This window comes from Paramisgurnus dabryanus, chromosome 16, assembly GCF_030506205.2.
Source record: "Paramisgurnus dabryanus chromosome 16, PD_genome_1.1, whole genome shotgun sequence".
NCBI lineage: Eukaryota > Metazoa > Chordata > Actinopteri > Cypriniformes > Cobitidae > Paramisgurnus > Paramisgurnus dabryanus.
In genome coordinates, this window is record NC_133352.1 from 21,645,068 (window position 1) to 21,660,489 (window position 15,422).

General features: G+C 35.5%; 1 long non-coding RNA gene across 2 annotated transcripts; it reads right to left on the reverse strand.

The window, feature by feature from the left end:
• Positions 1-12,661: 12,661 nt before the first annotated feature.
• On the reverse strand, positions 12,662-14,741 carry LOC135757726 (uncharacterized). Of its 2 annotated transcripts, XR_010536327.2 has the most exons (5): positions 14,584-14,741; positions 14,330-14,487; positions 13,949-14,025; positions 13,729-13,853; positions 12,662-13,571 (listed from the first exon to the last, which is right to left on the reverse strand). It is a non-coding gene; the product is annotated as an uncharacterized lncRNA (long non-coding RNA). The 2 variants fall into 2 exon arrangements; XR_010536326.2 differs by having other exon boundaries at positions 12,662-13,853.
• Between the last annotated feature and the right edge of the window lie 681 nt (positions 14,742-15,422).

The following is a 15,422-nucleotide window of genomic DNA, read 5'->3' on the forward strand; positions in this document are numbered from 1 at the left end:
GCTTCCTCAAAGCACCACACACGCACATTAACAGCCCTCGGGCGGCATGCAGCGGTCTTCAGGTCAGCTCACCCGAGCCAGGTCATGGCTGCCTTTGAATCAGGTAGATTCATCCATCATTCCTCATATGTACAGAACGGAAAGCACACATAACATGTATATAATATTTCAATTGTTTAGACTTAGAGTAAATTTAAATGTTTTCTTATGCCTACTGCTTCTCATTTCTCTGGAGGTTTTATAAGAGATCTCAGGCAGGTATCAGATTCTTGTGCTTAGACACCATAATTTGCTATTACTAAAATTTAATTTTTCTGTATAACCCAAATTTTAAGATTTGGCCTACATTCATATAGCATGATACTCTTACTATGCAAACGGTGATCTCATTTGTTTTAATTTCTCCTATATAAGGAATTTTAACATCTGAGAAAAAGTTTTTAATTTACATAAGCTATGAAATAGAAAGATCTCCTCTGGGTATCTTTCTTCACTGTTTTTAAAAGTGACTCATTGTTTTTTGCATTGACTGATTTAAAAAGTTACCTCAAGCATTATGGTTTCACACAGGATTGGGTTACATTTTCCATTTATATGACAGTGCTGTGTGAGTGCCATTTGTTTCTCACATAAAAATCTAACCTCTAGATTGACCTAACCTTTAGCTTCACATACTGTTTTCTTGTGCAATATGAAGGTTTGTATTCCAGCATGATTTTGCCAGACGTTCAGGTGGTTCTAAGTTATGGAGAAGAAGTCTGTCTATTTTTGAACTTCCATCTTGAAAAGTACTCATGGGAATATTTAAAAAAGTCATGATGCTCTTATAAAAATACTTTAAATGTATCAGACAATAGTTCTCTTTCCTTTCACCAGTAACAAAGGATACATTATGCTTCTAAAAGAAAGTCTGTCCCACAGCGGACCAGTGTCTGATGTGTTTTTCTTGGCAAGCTCAAGTTAAACTTTTGTCATTCACTCAACATATTTTAACAAATTAGAAACATTAGAAACCCAAACCATAGCGATGTTTTGGTTTCGACATTTCAGCTCCACAATTACATGTTAAAACACAACCAAATTGTTTGACAGCAGAATTGAAAAACTTAAAACAACTATCTATATTTGAAACATATGCTTTTGGAATTAAAACAACACAGAACCATTAGGGTCATTTAAAAACTTTTTGGTAATTTGATCAGTGTAAGATATGTATTTATTTCCTCTGTAACAATAATACTTGTTATTGGGCATACTGACAGAGGAGTGCATGAGGGCAGCAGGTTTATACTGGTGTGCACTTTTGGTGAACCAACGTATATGCATGCATATTTCCTTTCTGGATGCTGTCTAGGATCACTGACACACCCATTCAACGCACAGCCTGACTGATCACACCAGAAATCAAAGCGAAACAAAGCATCACAGTCTCTGAACATCAGTAAAGCTCAATGAAAAAAGGTCTTTGTCACTGCTGTTTTCTCATCAGGAGTGACCTGTTTTTCCTGGCCCCTCTATGAAGTTTGTCTTGCATTTCAGACAGATGGACAAATTTGCCCATGGCAATCACACACAATGGGCAATGGATTTCATTTACTTTTAGTGTGCTTACCCCTTTAAAGATGCATAAAAATAGAATATATATTTATAAACAATATTAATGACTTCATCTTGTACTCAGGGGCATATGCAGATTTTTGATCCTGCCTGTGAAATCCAGGCTAAAGTCCGCATAAGGGGGAGGTGCGCAAGGGAGGTGCTCTCTCCTCAAAACCAGAAATTAAGCTTTGTTTTTGCACAGGCCTACTAAATAGTTAATGGTGCCACATGGTGATCAACAGTAAAAATGACAAAAGTTACCGCTTTGCAAAAAGGAAAAACCACCAACAATGAAGACTGCATGATTATATGATGTAATGGCGTTGCAATCAAAAAATGTCGTTATAATGGAAGTCAATGGGGCAAAAACAGCCATGAACAGTAAATGAGGGAGACCAAAAAAAAGCTGCACAAAAACTAAAAATGCATCAAAGCCAATATTTTTGCTAAACTTTGACATGCTCAAGACAGAAAAAGGTAAAAAAAATCCAGTTCACAATTACTTTTTATATTGAAAATCTTGTGTTTTTTTCCCAAAACAGTGACATCAATTATGAACTTGGAAATTAAAGAGTTCAAATCATGGAAATTTTGTAGATTTGATCAGTACCGAGGTTGATTACCAGATTTATGCAAAAAAAATTATTTGATGCATTTTTACAACCGTTTAATTTAGTGAGGGGGGCAATTAATTTGCCCTCCTGTATTTTTGTGGGTTTTTTTTTTTTAAATCAAAGCATTTCCCAAAATATGTGTCAGTATAAGATTTGTCACAAAAAAACACTCCATTTGCAGAAAGTGTTTGCCAAATTAGGACAAACAAAACCCATAGTGGATGAAAACGTACCCAACAACATATAAGGGTTAAGTGTACTGGTTCACAAAAAGCTGAGCCTTTTGATATGACCTGCCTAGACGTCCTGTTTTTATAAGAAAACTGAAAAAAAAACAGCACTAAGATGAGATAACGACTGATTCAACATTAATTTGAGATACACAACCTTATCTCACAGGAATTCATATTTTACAAAGTGAAAATGTATTATATTATAAAGAAAACATCAGTGATACCCCACTCGTAACCCTGTCCCTAAACCCAACATCACTGAGCGGTAGCAGATCATTGTCAGTGGTGTGGGTGGGGGGAAGAGACTGGACACTTGGAGATACAATTAAGACAATACACTTTAATTGCGATAATACAAATAAGTTAAAGGTGCACCGTGTAACTTTTAGGAGGATCTTTTGACAGAAATGCAATAATAAACACTACTATATTTTCAGTGGTGTATAAAGATCTTACATAATAAACTGTTATGTTTGTATTACCTTAAAATGAGAAATGTTATCTACATACATTGCAATGCTTGTTTTTAGCCCTAAATGGACAAACTGCTCCACAAAGCATATTTCAAACAATGACATATTTGTCTTGTGGCAGCTGCCATAGCTTCTTTATGTGTTTTGAAAGGGAGAGGTGAGCTGTGGACCGAGCCGTTGGTTGCAATCTGCAATCTCACCACTAGATACACACTGCACCTTTAACAGGCATGGAAAACACGCACTTAATGTGACTGAGAATGGACCACAAAGAGGGAAATAGGAGAGCTTAAATGAAGAGGATGACTGAAGACACAAAAAGTTGAGAGTCTTTTTATTATTATTATTTTATTCCTCTGGATGGTTATCAAACAATGAAGAGCTGTTTACTTGTTACTGATGTCTCTTTTTGTTTTATTCAGTTGGGAAATTTGATCTGACTGGAATTAAAGTTAGTGATCGCTGATTTAGGGTCACACAAATTAACGTAACTTTTCTGATTCTCTCATCATCATCAAAAGTTAAACTCATGCAGCTGGCGAGTAAGATCTCTAATATACTAAGAACTATGTGCATGTCCAGACTTCGCTATCTGAAATATATGCATGCTTAAAGACAGCCAAATCCACTCTATTTCAATGCTAAATTTGATATTTACTGATTTTCCAACGCTACATAAATCTGTGAGGTATAATTACAGTACTAACACACTATGTTAGTCTGTCACTCAATATGTTCCCTATATCCCTCATCCCCTTTTCCCCTCTCTCTTTCAATTGAATGCCAAACAAAAGCACCTTAATGTGCTGGGGGAGAGAGATTATAGCATTTTTATTGAGAACATGTGGAAATAATTCTCTTGTAATCTTCAGTAATTGTAAGTCTGAAATAAGGATAGGCTGGAGTTAATTTTCACTGAAATCTCGACTAATTGAGTTATTATATCACATTTGTGGTCCAAGCCAATGATGTGGCCATTTGTTTGAAGGGACCATTTAATGTTTGTAAAAACTGGCTAAGAGGTTCTTGTTCAAGTTAACATGTATCGCAAACAATACTATCCTTGTACTTTCAGTGAACCCACCGTGGTATGATTTTCCAAGTCATATCCTATTTTTTTTCAGCTCTCTTGACAGACTGTTCTCTGAACTTAGGGTTAAACTGAAATCAGAGCTTATTAAAGGCCAGCCAAACCAGGTTATCCTAAACACTGTTAACAGTAACAGTAAGTGGAGTCAGAAAGAAATGTTTATATATTTTAACAACATGACTCCGATATTTTACAGCTAAAGTCACAGCAGGGTCTGCAGAGGAAATCAAGATAGAAAACTACATTGAGGTCTAGTTAAAAAACATATACTTAATGGTTTGTTTTGATGGTGTATTTTAAATTCCTGTTGCATTTTGTCCTAATTTCTCACTTTGATACTAAGTTATCTCTACTTTAAAATGATTACAGAGATACCTTACAGCATTTGCTGTGCTTAAAGCAGGAAGCAGAATATTATCTCTGATGGTTCAGCCAAATATTAAAGCAATTACATCAGCAAGAAATGTATTATGACCATATACCACCAGCATTGCTCTCCACTAAAAGAGCATCTCTTTTAAATCAGGTATACAGTATGCGTGTGCCTGTGAAAACCCACCTAAAGTCATTGTTTTGTGACTTAATGTTTTCTACATAAACACATCCTACATAATGTGAAGAACATTATTGACTGAGGTCATGTCATAGATTGAAATTAAAGTGAAATCCATGACCGAAATCAAACCAAATCATTTGATGCTTCTGATCTCATAGACCTGGATTTCACAGACATGGTCTTAGTGCAAGAATGAGTGAGATTTGTAGACAAATTACTTCCAATATAGATTACAAATTGATTTATTTACTATTTTGTTTCTTCATTTATTTTTTAATTGCTTACTAAGGCACAATGTACTGAGAAAAAAATTGATGTCATTAATCTAATATATTCTAATATAAAAGACCACCACTGGTAAGATGACTTACTCTTGTTGATACTGTGTGATCCTGCATTCAAATTGCCTGTTTACGCCTCCTTACGATGGTCTATTTGCAACAAACGCATTGGAACATTTTACTATGAGTATAATGTAGACATATAATTAACCAATATCAGACTTTCATTACTCCACCTTAACCAGGACTTAATGAGAAATTCATTACCCATTTCCACATTTCCTTACTGGCCATGTCTTCAAGGCATAGACTCGGCATATATTATCTCTTTTGCTATTAACAGCAAAATCTCATCTCCATTTTTCTCGAAATTCTAGATTCATAATAGCTTTACTGGCATGGTTAAAAGGGTCTTTACGTTGCCAAATCATAGAAACATTAAATATGCATAAACAAACAAATACATCTAAAAAAAAATAAAGTATGTAAGAATATCAGTGACCCTGCCTGTGAAAACCAAACTAAAGTCTTCTCATAATCTAATTATGAGATTAGGAGGATCAAAGATTGATTTCAACAATTAATTTTATTGTGACACTGTGATTTTTGACACGGTCTCATTCGCCAAATAGAAAATATCAATGTAAAATTTTCACAGACCAAAGGGTTTTTAACACAAAATGCATTTTTGCATTTTGATCCTTGTATAGGCTTACATGTACAGACATCTTTGTCATTATTTTATCAGTGTCTTGTGGCATGAGTTTTATACATATAAAATAATGTATAGGCAACCAATTGTTATCGCAGAAATACCTGCCTGTGGGAAAGCGGAGGGTTTGTATCACACTGAAGGGGCTTATTTCACGATAACAACCAGCTGTCTGTATATTATCCCACGTATTACATGGCCATTTCCCTCATAAGTAAGGTAAGGAACATTAAATATTGATTTGAAATATTTTATTGCAACATGATCTCACGGAAAGTTGTGTTATAGTCACGCAAAATTTGATTAATTTATGTCCATGGCACGAAATTTCTATAGGCTAAATTGTTTCTTGCGTCCGTGGCACATGTCATTTTATATATTTTTAAATCATTGTCGCTTGGGGTTAGATTTAGGGTTTGGATGTACTTTTATGTATTGGTTTCTACATGTTTTTCTTCCGCTTTTAAAACTATTCTCGCCTGGAGTTGGGGTTAGAATTGGGGTTTGGGTTAGGATGTCTAAAATGTAACAGAAAGTAAACCCCAACCCCAAGCGACAATGTTAAGAAAATAAGAAAAAAAAAACTAAGTAAAACGAAGAAGAAAGTCGTGCAATGCACATGAAATACTATTTATAGAAATTATAGAAAAAGTGTCACGAAAAAGACATTTGTAAACAAGGCATGCAAAAAGCAAAATTTTGTGCCATGGACACAAATAAATTAATCAAATTTGCGTGACTATAACACAACTTTCCATGAGATCAGTCTGCCTATTTTTAACAAATACAGACCTTAAGCAAGGAAAACCTGTTTACTTTTGGTTTTAAGGGGACATATCATGAAAATCAGACTTTTTAAAGTGTTTTTTTTTTAAGTGCTATTAAGTGCTATAATTGGGCCCCCAGTGCTTCTATCAACCTAGAAAATGGGAAAAAGATCAACCCAGTAACTTAGTTTTGGTAAACCATTCTTTGCAAGCATGTGAAAAATAGGTCATTGAAATCTGGCTCCCCTTGTGATGTCAGAAAGGGATAATACTGCCCCTTAATCTGCACTATACAACCAAGGCACTGCCATTTAGTGCAGAGATCAAATGCATAATTTGCATTTAAAGGACACCCCTACAAAGTGAACATGCTATAAAAATATCTATATAATATTTTGAGCTAGAACTTCATGTATGTACTCTGGGGACACCAAAGATTTATTTGACATATTAAAAAAGTTTTGTGAAAAGTCCCCTTTGAGATAAAACGAACACGAACGCACTATTGGTTCAGTCATTTGTAAATACAATGTCATATATTTATAAAAATATACATGTTTAATATTAAACTGTACCTGTTATGATTTGCAGCATCCTGGTAAACGTGTGTTATTAGTTTTGAGTGGTTGTTATCTGGGGAAAATAAACCTGCAAATGATGCGACTGGCCAATCAGAATCAAGCATTCCAACAAGCCGTGTAATAATGTAAAATTATAAATGAAATCGTATCTCAAAATGTCTGGCCATTCTGTTCTATTCAATGCACTCTCTGGCTATTTTTACACAGTGTATGAAGCTTACTCATCGGTGCTCTGTGTGGGCTAATACAGGTATCAGCACTACCCTAAATATATCTGCAGGTATAGCAAAATCCCTCATTAAAAAATTTATAAGATAGCAAGATTTTTGTACAGTTTCACTACAGAAACCTTAAAATGACCACACTATTAAAAATATCAATTTATTCTGCAGAAACTCTGACTATTCACCAAGCTCTGGGTTAGCGGGATAGATGGTTTGCTGCCATATTAAACACACTCAATCCTCAGCTACAGCCAAAACTCGCCTCATTTGTAGAGCTCAGCACTGCCAATGGAAAGCATGTATTCATTTTTTGACAGACCATCTCTTTATCAATTTCCATCTGACCGAGTGGATCAAAACAAAAGTACAGAAAAGGTAAAAATCTTCCAGCTCAGAGATCTTGGATTTTGATACATTAGCCTGTGAATGATAAGCCAAAGACCTTCCATAATTGCTTTTTCCTTGTAGTGTCTCAATTTATTTCTGAAAAGCCAAAGCACATACTCTGCTTTTTTATGATGGATAGTGCCGCAGAAGAGGTTCAGCTCCAGGAAGGCACGAGGTGCTGTGATTAACGATGCTGCATGGAGTCCCACAGGAGACCCAGAGGATGATACAGTTGTGTGAAAACAGCTGCTTCTATGAGGAGATAGAGGACTCCGGGCAGGAGGCCGAACCCACCGAGTTACACCATAGACCTGTCAAGACGGAATCGAAAGCAACAAGGGATGGGTTAGAAGGGATGTGCAGGATGGTGAACGTCAGGAGGCGGAAAGGATAGATGAAAAAGGTCAAAGAAGAGGTGAAATTAAATGAAAGAGTAACATTTGTTACAACATTAGGGGAAAGAGTAATTTTAGACTCTTCCTGTGGAGAAACATCTCATCGCACCTTATTGTTTTCTAGTGCTATTGCCAGAAAGAGACTGAAAGAGTCTTTTTTTTAAGTTAAAGTAACAAGTAAACTATAAAGTAAAAATAGTAATGGACTAGTCAATGCATTATAGAGAAAAACACATCATTTCAAAGAATGCTCTAAATAAGTTTTAAATATGGAGATAAACTAAATAAAGCACAATGACGAGATTTAATTTACATTTCAACTTATGAACTGCAAGACCATAATTTTTCAATTTTGAATTTAACTCAAACATGACCTCTTACAGCCGAACACTGAGACAAAGGCACAGAACGAGGAGCGAGAGGGAACGGTGTACTTCTTAAAATCCTGAGCTGAGTGAGTCTTCCCAGTGAAGCTTAGAGTCATGTAAATTGGAAGGTAATGGATGTCAGATCCTGACAGCTTTAAACAGCCTTTTAGTTCGCTGCGCTATCTGTCATAAAAAACATTAAGAGAGCAGACGCAGACAGCTGAGGATGCACGGCACATCATTATCAGAATATGGTGAGATCCTCTCTCGCTGCGTCTCCGGCCGTGCATCTGAAACTCGCATGGCCTCACCTGTGTAAACAGTGCTCTGCCTGTCAGGAGAACAAGCTGTGCACTGCCACAACCACGATTTTTTATTGCCAATCACAAACCCGCTACAGCAGCACACATGCACCTCCACCCAGGGAGCACATGTACAAGCTGTGTCCATTTGAACTTATGCAACACACAATTATGCAGTTGCCTTATTGTGATGTGTTGCTCTCTAAAATTGGCCTATAATCTTATAACTTCATTGAAAAGATTATATAGACCCTGGTCTTAAGCCGCATGGTATAAGCAATACCCAAAAATTGGGTACAATTTTTGATTTTTCTTTTATGCCATAAATCACTACGATATTATGTAAAGGTCATGTTCTATGAAGTTGTTTTGTACAATTTTTACCAAAAATATATAAAAACATTTATTTTTGTGAGTGGCTACAGTGCTAAAGACTTCATTTGGACAACATTAAAAGAGATTTTCTCAATATTTTGATTTTTTTCACCTTCAGATTTCAGATTTTCAAATCTTTGTATCTTGGCCAAATATTGTCCCATCCTAACAAACAACACACAAATAAAAGGATGATTTATTCAACTTTCAGATGATTGACCCTTATGACTAGGTTTTGTGGTCCAGGGTTACGTGTGTCCACAAGGATAGTCAAAATGTAATATTGAATACACAGTAAAGACAATAACCTTTTTAAAAGGTCCTAATACCATTTTGGTACAGATATATACCTTTGAAGAACCTGTAAGGTACCAATGTATACCTTTGAGGTACCAAATGTGCACCTAGGTACAAACGTGTACTTTTTGAAAAGGTACCGCCCCATTGACAATGTTTTCCCCTCGTCTACCTTTTTTCTGCATGTTTTCTGTTAAAACAAAGGAAATATATATTAAAAAACTAAAGTTAATGTAGGTGACAAAATGCCCCAGTCAAATCTTTTATTTGCACCCCTTTTCATCTTTTTACCCCACTCTCTCTTTTCTACTTTATTTCGTATTGTGTTATTGCACGTAACTGTAAAGTGCTTTGGATAAAAGCATCTGTCAAATAACTAAATGTCATTATTTTTAATAAAGCTTTCCAAGCCTCTCGTTTGATTTAGTGTTCAGATTGATCTGCAGCTAGGGCAGTGATTGCTGTAAATGAGGATGTTTTTTGAGAATCAAAGCAGTTTAAATGGTCTGACAAAGTTCATTGTGGTGCCTCCATGTCATTCACTCCTCTTCGATTCCATCAGCCAGTTTCTCATTTGTCTGGATCGTTCACGCTGTGATTTCATTGGCTGGGAATTCGGTCGGTGTCAGAGGAGTTATGGACAGGTGTCACAAGCAACTTGTGTCTATCCTGCCTTTCCTGTTCCTCCCCAAGGGGCAGCTTGATTCTGCAGACTAGACACTGAACAGAGGTTAACTGAAGTGACCTTAGAGAACACAACAACCTGCATCTTACAGAGTCAAACCTGTGGGAGTTTCCTTTGGGTCGGGTATTGAAGTCTTAGACCCGTGGTACATCAGTCAGGAAGACTATTAGATGATCACAGTGTGCTTAAGGCACAATTGCAAACACTTTAAAGCATATTGAAAGTCCATAGTTAAGGCGAGGGGCAACCTTCCGATCTGATGAAGCCAATACGGAAGTGACTTAATCTGCAATTCATCGACTGGCCACTAGAGGCAGGCTCCAAAAGGGAGTCCATTCCCATAGACCTCCATGTTAAAATTGCCAACCTTACAGTAGAAAATAATATGTTTACAGCCTGGTACAAAAATTGTTTTTGGTCTGTAAAGCAAATTTTTCCCTTCATGACAACTGTGAGGGGGTGAATTTTTTGTTAATCCATTTAAAAGCCTTAAAGTTCTGCATAATTAAGGGCCTGTCACTAGAATCGATCAAGGCGGGCGTGGTTTCAGCAACCAGTCACCCACGTCCCGCCTTTTTACCCATTTTCTGATATCCACAAGTGATGCGTGGTTACGCGCGGCCAAGATGGCGATGGCAGGCACTGCCTACTTTAACTTCAATAACGATCTTCAGAAACCTATGGGTGACGTCATGAACACTACGTCAATCTTTTTTTACAGTCCATGAGTTAAGGCCTTTCAAAAAAAGAAGCGCAATCTTGTTCTATTGCTGTTGAGCCACAGGCATCACACTGTATCAGTGCACAATGAGTCAAGTACTCTTCTAATATTCAAATGCACTGTGCACCAGAGGCTGACTCTCACAGTAACAGGGAAATGGGTAAGACCTTACTCCAAAATGAGAAAGGACATAAAATCGGGTGCTTAAAGGAAAACACCACTGTTTTTCAACATTTGACTATGTTCTTATACCTCAACTTAGACAAATTAATACATGAAGCACTTCGACCTCGGCATGCAGTAACATCATCACCCCTGACCAGTGTTCGAATTATGTCAAAGCTTATGGGGGGGTCCCCTAGCTAAGCCCCACCCCCTGGCCAAGCCCCACCCCCTTATCATAGGGTCGCTGTGATTTCACAAAGTAAGATGTGATCGTCCTTGATCAGTAATCATCTGATCCTGGTTTTAATCAAAGAAACCCCAAATTACCCTTAACTCAAACTCTAAAACATTTTTTACCCCTCAAATTAGTGTGAAACACTGGCAAGGGCAGAAATTTTACACAGAATAGGGGTGAAATAGGGTGGACCTCATTTTTAAATTACATAATTTTACTTTACAGTATAGTAGTGGTTAAATGGATTACATTGCGTTTTTTGAGTCATGGATCGAATACTTTTCAGATCAGCAAAACTGGGGGTGGGAAAATAACATAAGAACAAATTAAGAAATTATGAGCATAAAAAATAGAAAAGAATAAAGTTACAAATAAAGTAAGATATATTTAGGTACATAAATAGAATCAAATGAATAATAACACTGTCTTCTTCATCGAATAATTAATCTGTTTATTACCGTGGCCTGGAAAGGCAAAAATAAATTACAATGGTAAATTACTTATTTACAATATTAAAAACAAATTTACAAGTTTTTTTAACAAATTTACAAGTTTTTTTTAACAAATTTACAAGTTTTTTTAACACATTTACAATGAGTGAATAAATGTACAAGTTTTCTAAACAAATTTACAATGATTGAACAAATTTACAAGTTTTTTAAACAAATTTACATGTTTTTTAACATATTTACAATGAGTGAACAAATGTACATGTTTTTTAACAAATTTACAATGAGTGAACAAATTTACACGTTTTTTTAAAAATTTACAAGTGTTCAAACAAATTTACAATGAGCGAACAAAATTACAAGTTTTAAAACAAATTTACGTTTATTACGGAAAGGGTAGGTACAATACGCTGACGTCACGCATCTGAGCCTCCGGTGGGAGGAAACCCGGAAGTATCGCCGTGAATCACATGAGAGTTGTGAATGCGATGTTGTGTATTAGGCTGTACATAATATTAACGGAAAGAGAGTGATAATATATAACCTTTCATCGCTTCCGAAGTGACTAAAAGGGATATTGGACCTTATTTTCAGGTAAGTGAAATAGTTTTAGTTAGCTAACGCTAGCTTTCCAAGTTGCACACGTTTTGGATGGCAGTTATCAAAATAATTCACTGACTTTCTCATTAGATTACAGACAACACGAGAGGGTGCTTCAAACTTTTTGGACTGCATTGTTCGTTCGCTCCCGGGGTTACATAGACTGAAACGGGGAAGCGTGAGGAGTTTGTTTACATGGTGCTGTAAACTCCAACCCAGGAGGACACTATCAGAGGAATCACAGGGATAACATGGTGTGATTTTTTTGTCAAAACCAGAACTGACTTCCGAATCCACCTGGAACGCATTTACTTTGATGGAGATGTGGGCGGAGGCTAAACCCTCCAAATAGTATATTTAGAGAAATGGAAGTCAGTAAAAATTAAGTTGGACTCGTTTTTTAACTACTGGCTGCTTAACACATGCTTATAAACCCAGGAATAGCACACACACTTCTAACAGACATGCAATGCACACATTAGATACGTGTTAAGTAAATAACTGTACAGTTTTAGAACAACTCATTTCTACATTAAAGAAACTTAATTTCACTCATTGTTCAAAATATAGTTTTATTTATAAATGAACTTCAATGTATATTGTCTCAAGTATGAAAAAATATATATGTACATTTTTAGAACCAAACATATTTACATTAAAAGCCAGTGGGTACTAACACACTTTTTTACACAGGGCCATGTAGTTTTGATTTTTTCCCTTAATAATAAAAACCTTCATTTAAAAAATGCATGTTGTGTTCACTTGGGTTTTATTTTTTGACTAATATTTGAATTTGTTTGATGATCTGAAACATTAAAGTGTGACAAATATGCAATAATAACATGGGAAATCTGGATGGGGGCTAACACCTTTTCACACCACTGTATATACATTTGTTCCAATGTATATTTTCTATCTACTGTACAAATTGTAACAATAAAGCAAAGTAAAAACATTTTAATGAAAAACGTTTGTTTTTGGGATTAAAGTAATTTTTCACCCAAGATATAGATGGTTTGTTTTTTCACTGGAACAGATTTGGAGAAATTAAGCATTACATTGCTTACAATGGGATCCTCTGCCGTGAATGGGTGCCGTGAGAATGAGAGTATTTAACACAAACTATGATTGTGTTTATGGTGTGCAATATAGCGTGTGTTCATGTTTTGTGTGTAAAAAAAGACAATATTTTTCACATACTCTCTAGCGCTGTTTTTACTTTACTAAAAACGAGCTGATGTCTTCCTTGTTCTATAAAGTCCCTCCTTCAGAAATACCTATCGAGTTCTGATTATGTAGTTTGTTTAGTGTGCTGTGATTCAACAGCAGCTTAGTAGAGCCACTTGAGTTTAGCTGGCGACTGACATATTCCAGTGGGCAGAGGTTAGTAAAAAACTCTTCTTTGGATGTCATTCAATCGAGAAGTAGAGGGCTGTAGTCCAAACTGGCCGTTTGCTATAGGCTTTGAAAGGGAAATTCTATTAAAGAAAATATATCGCTTGATATAGAATTTTGAGCTTTATAATTTTACAGATATTATTTATGCTCTAACAGCAACATTACACACCAACTAAAGTTTAAAAAATGGGATCAGGATAAACGGGACCTTTAAACCTTACAGCTAAATCTGTGGCAGAGAAACAAGAAAAAATGATCCAAGACACAAATGTTGCGATAATCTTCCATAATAGGAGATGTTTCCAGGTAACCATAGTCTTGCAATGCCCCAGAACCACTGTTAGATCTGTGTATTGAGAAAGAGGAGAAAATTACATGTAAAAAAAGAAAGATCAATGAAGTCATGAGATTTATTTGTTCTAATTTTCATCAATGAATTACATGCTTAATTTTTTTTCTGCTCAGGAAACGAATGGTGGTCCTCCTCTTCTTCCTTTAGTGTTTCAATATCACAGACACTGGAAATTAACATAATCATGATTTCAGTCTTGGCAGTCTATCTATCTATCTATCTATCTATCTATCTATCTATCTATCTATCTATCTGACATAAATGACAGTTTGCTTAGGCAACATTAGAGTTTTTGTAATATGATAAAACATTACAATACTGTCACACTCAGAGAGGTTTAAATGATTAAATGAAAATATAATTTATAGTATAAATATAGGTAATTTTAACAAATCGTCTCATTAGTCACTACATAAAATCCTAATCTTTTAAAGATTATTCAGATTATATCATCGAACAAGTTAACGCACCCTTGATTCCTTTGAAGTGTCCTCCTGGGTTGAAGTTTACAGCACCATGTAAACAAACTCGTCACACTTCCTCGTTTCAGTCTATGTAACCCCGGGAGCGAACAAACAATGCAGTCCTGATTAAAAAGTTTGAAGCACCCTCTCGTGTTGTCTGTAATCTAATGAGAAAGTCAGTGAATTATTTTGATAACTGCCATCCAAAACGTGTGCAACTTGGACAGCTAACGTTAGCTAACTAAAACTATTTCACTTACCTGAAAATAAGGTCCAATATCCCTTTTAGTCACTTCGGAAGCGATGAAAGGTTATATATTATCACTCTCTTTCCGTTAATATTATGTACAGCCTAATACACAACATCGCATTCACAACTCTCATGTGATTCACGCCGATACTTCCGGGTTTCCTCCCACCGGAGGCTCAGATGCGTGACGTCAGCGTATTGTACCTACCCTTTCCGTAATAAACGTAAATTTGTTTTAAAACTTGTAATTTTGTTCGCTCATTGTAAATTTGTTTGAACACTTGTAAATTTAAAAAAAAAACGTGTAAATTTGTTCACTCATTGTAAATTTGTTAAAAAACATGTACATTTGTTCACTCATTGTAAATATGTTAAAAAACATGTAAATTTGTTTAAAAAACTTGTAAATTTGTTCAATCATTGTAAATTTGTTTAGAAAACTTGTACATTTATTCACTCATTGTAAATGTGTTAAAAAAACTTGTAAATTTGTTAAAAAAAAAACTTGTAAATTTGTTTAAAAAAACTTGTAAATTTGTTAAAAAACTTGTAAATTTGTTAAAAAACTTGTAAATTTGTTTTAAATCTTGTAAATAAAATGGCACCTCAGGGCCACCGTAGTTTTTAGATACAGAAGTGATTTTCCTTTGTTTTCTGTTGTTTAATTAATATAAATGACAGAAACACAAGCAGATAAGAACTGCTACTTTCAGACCAACACAAACATCTGATTTCTTTCTGATCTGATTGCACTTACTTTAAAACATAACTGAATGTTTTTATGAGAATAAGTGCCAAGACTGTGGTATTTCCAAATAATTTTGTGTTTGCATGCTTTAGGAATCGCGC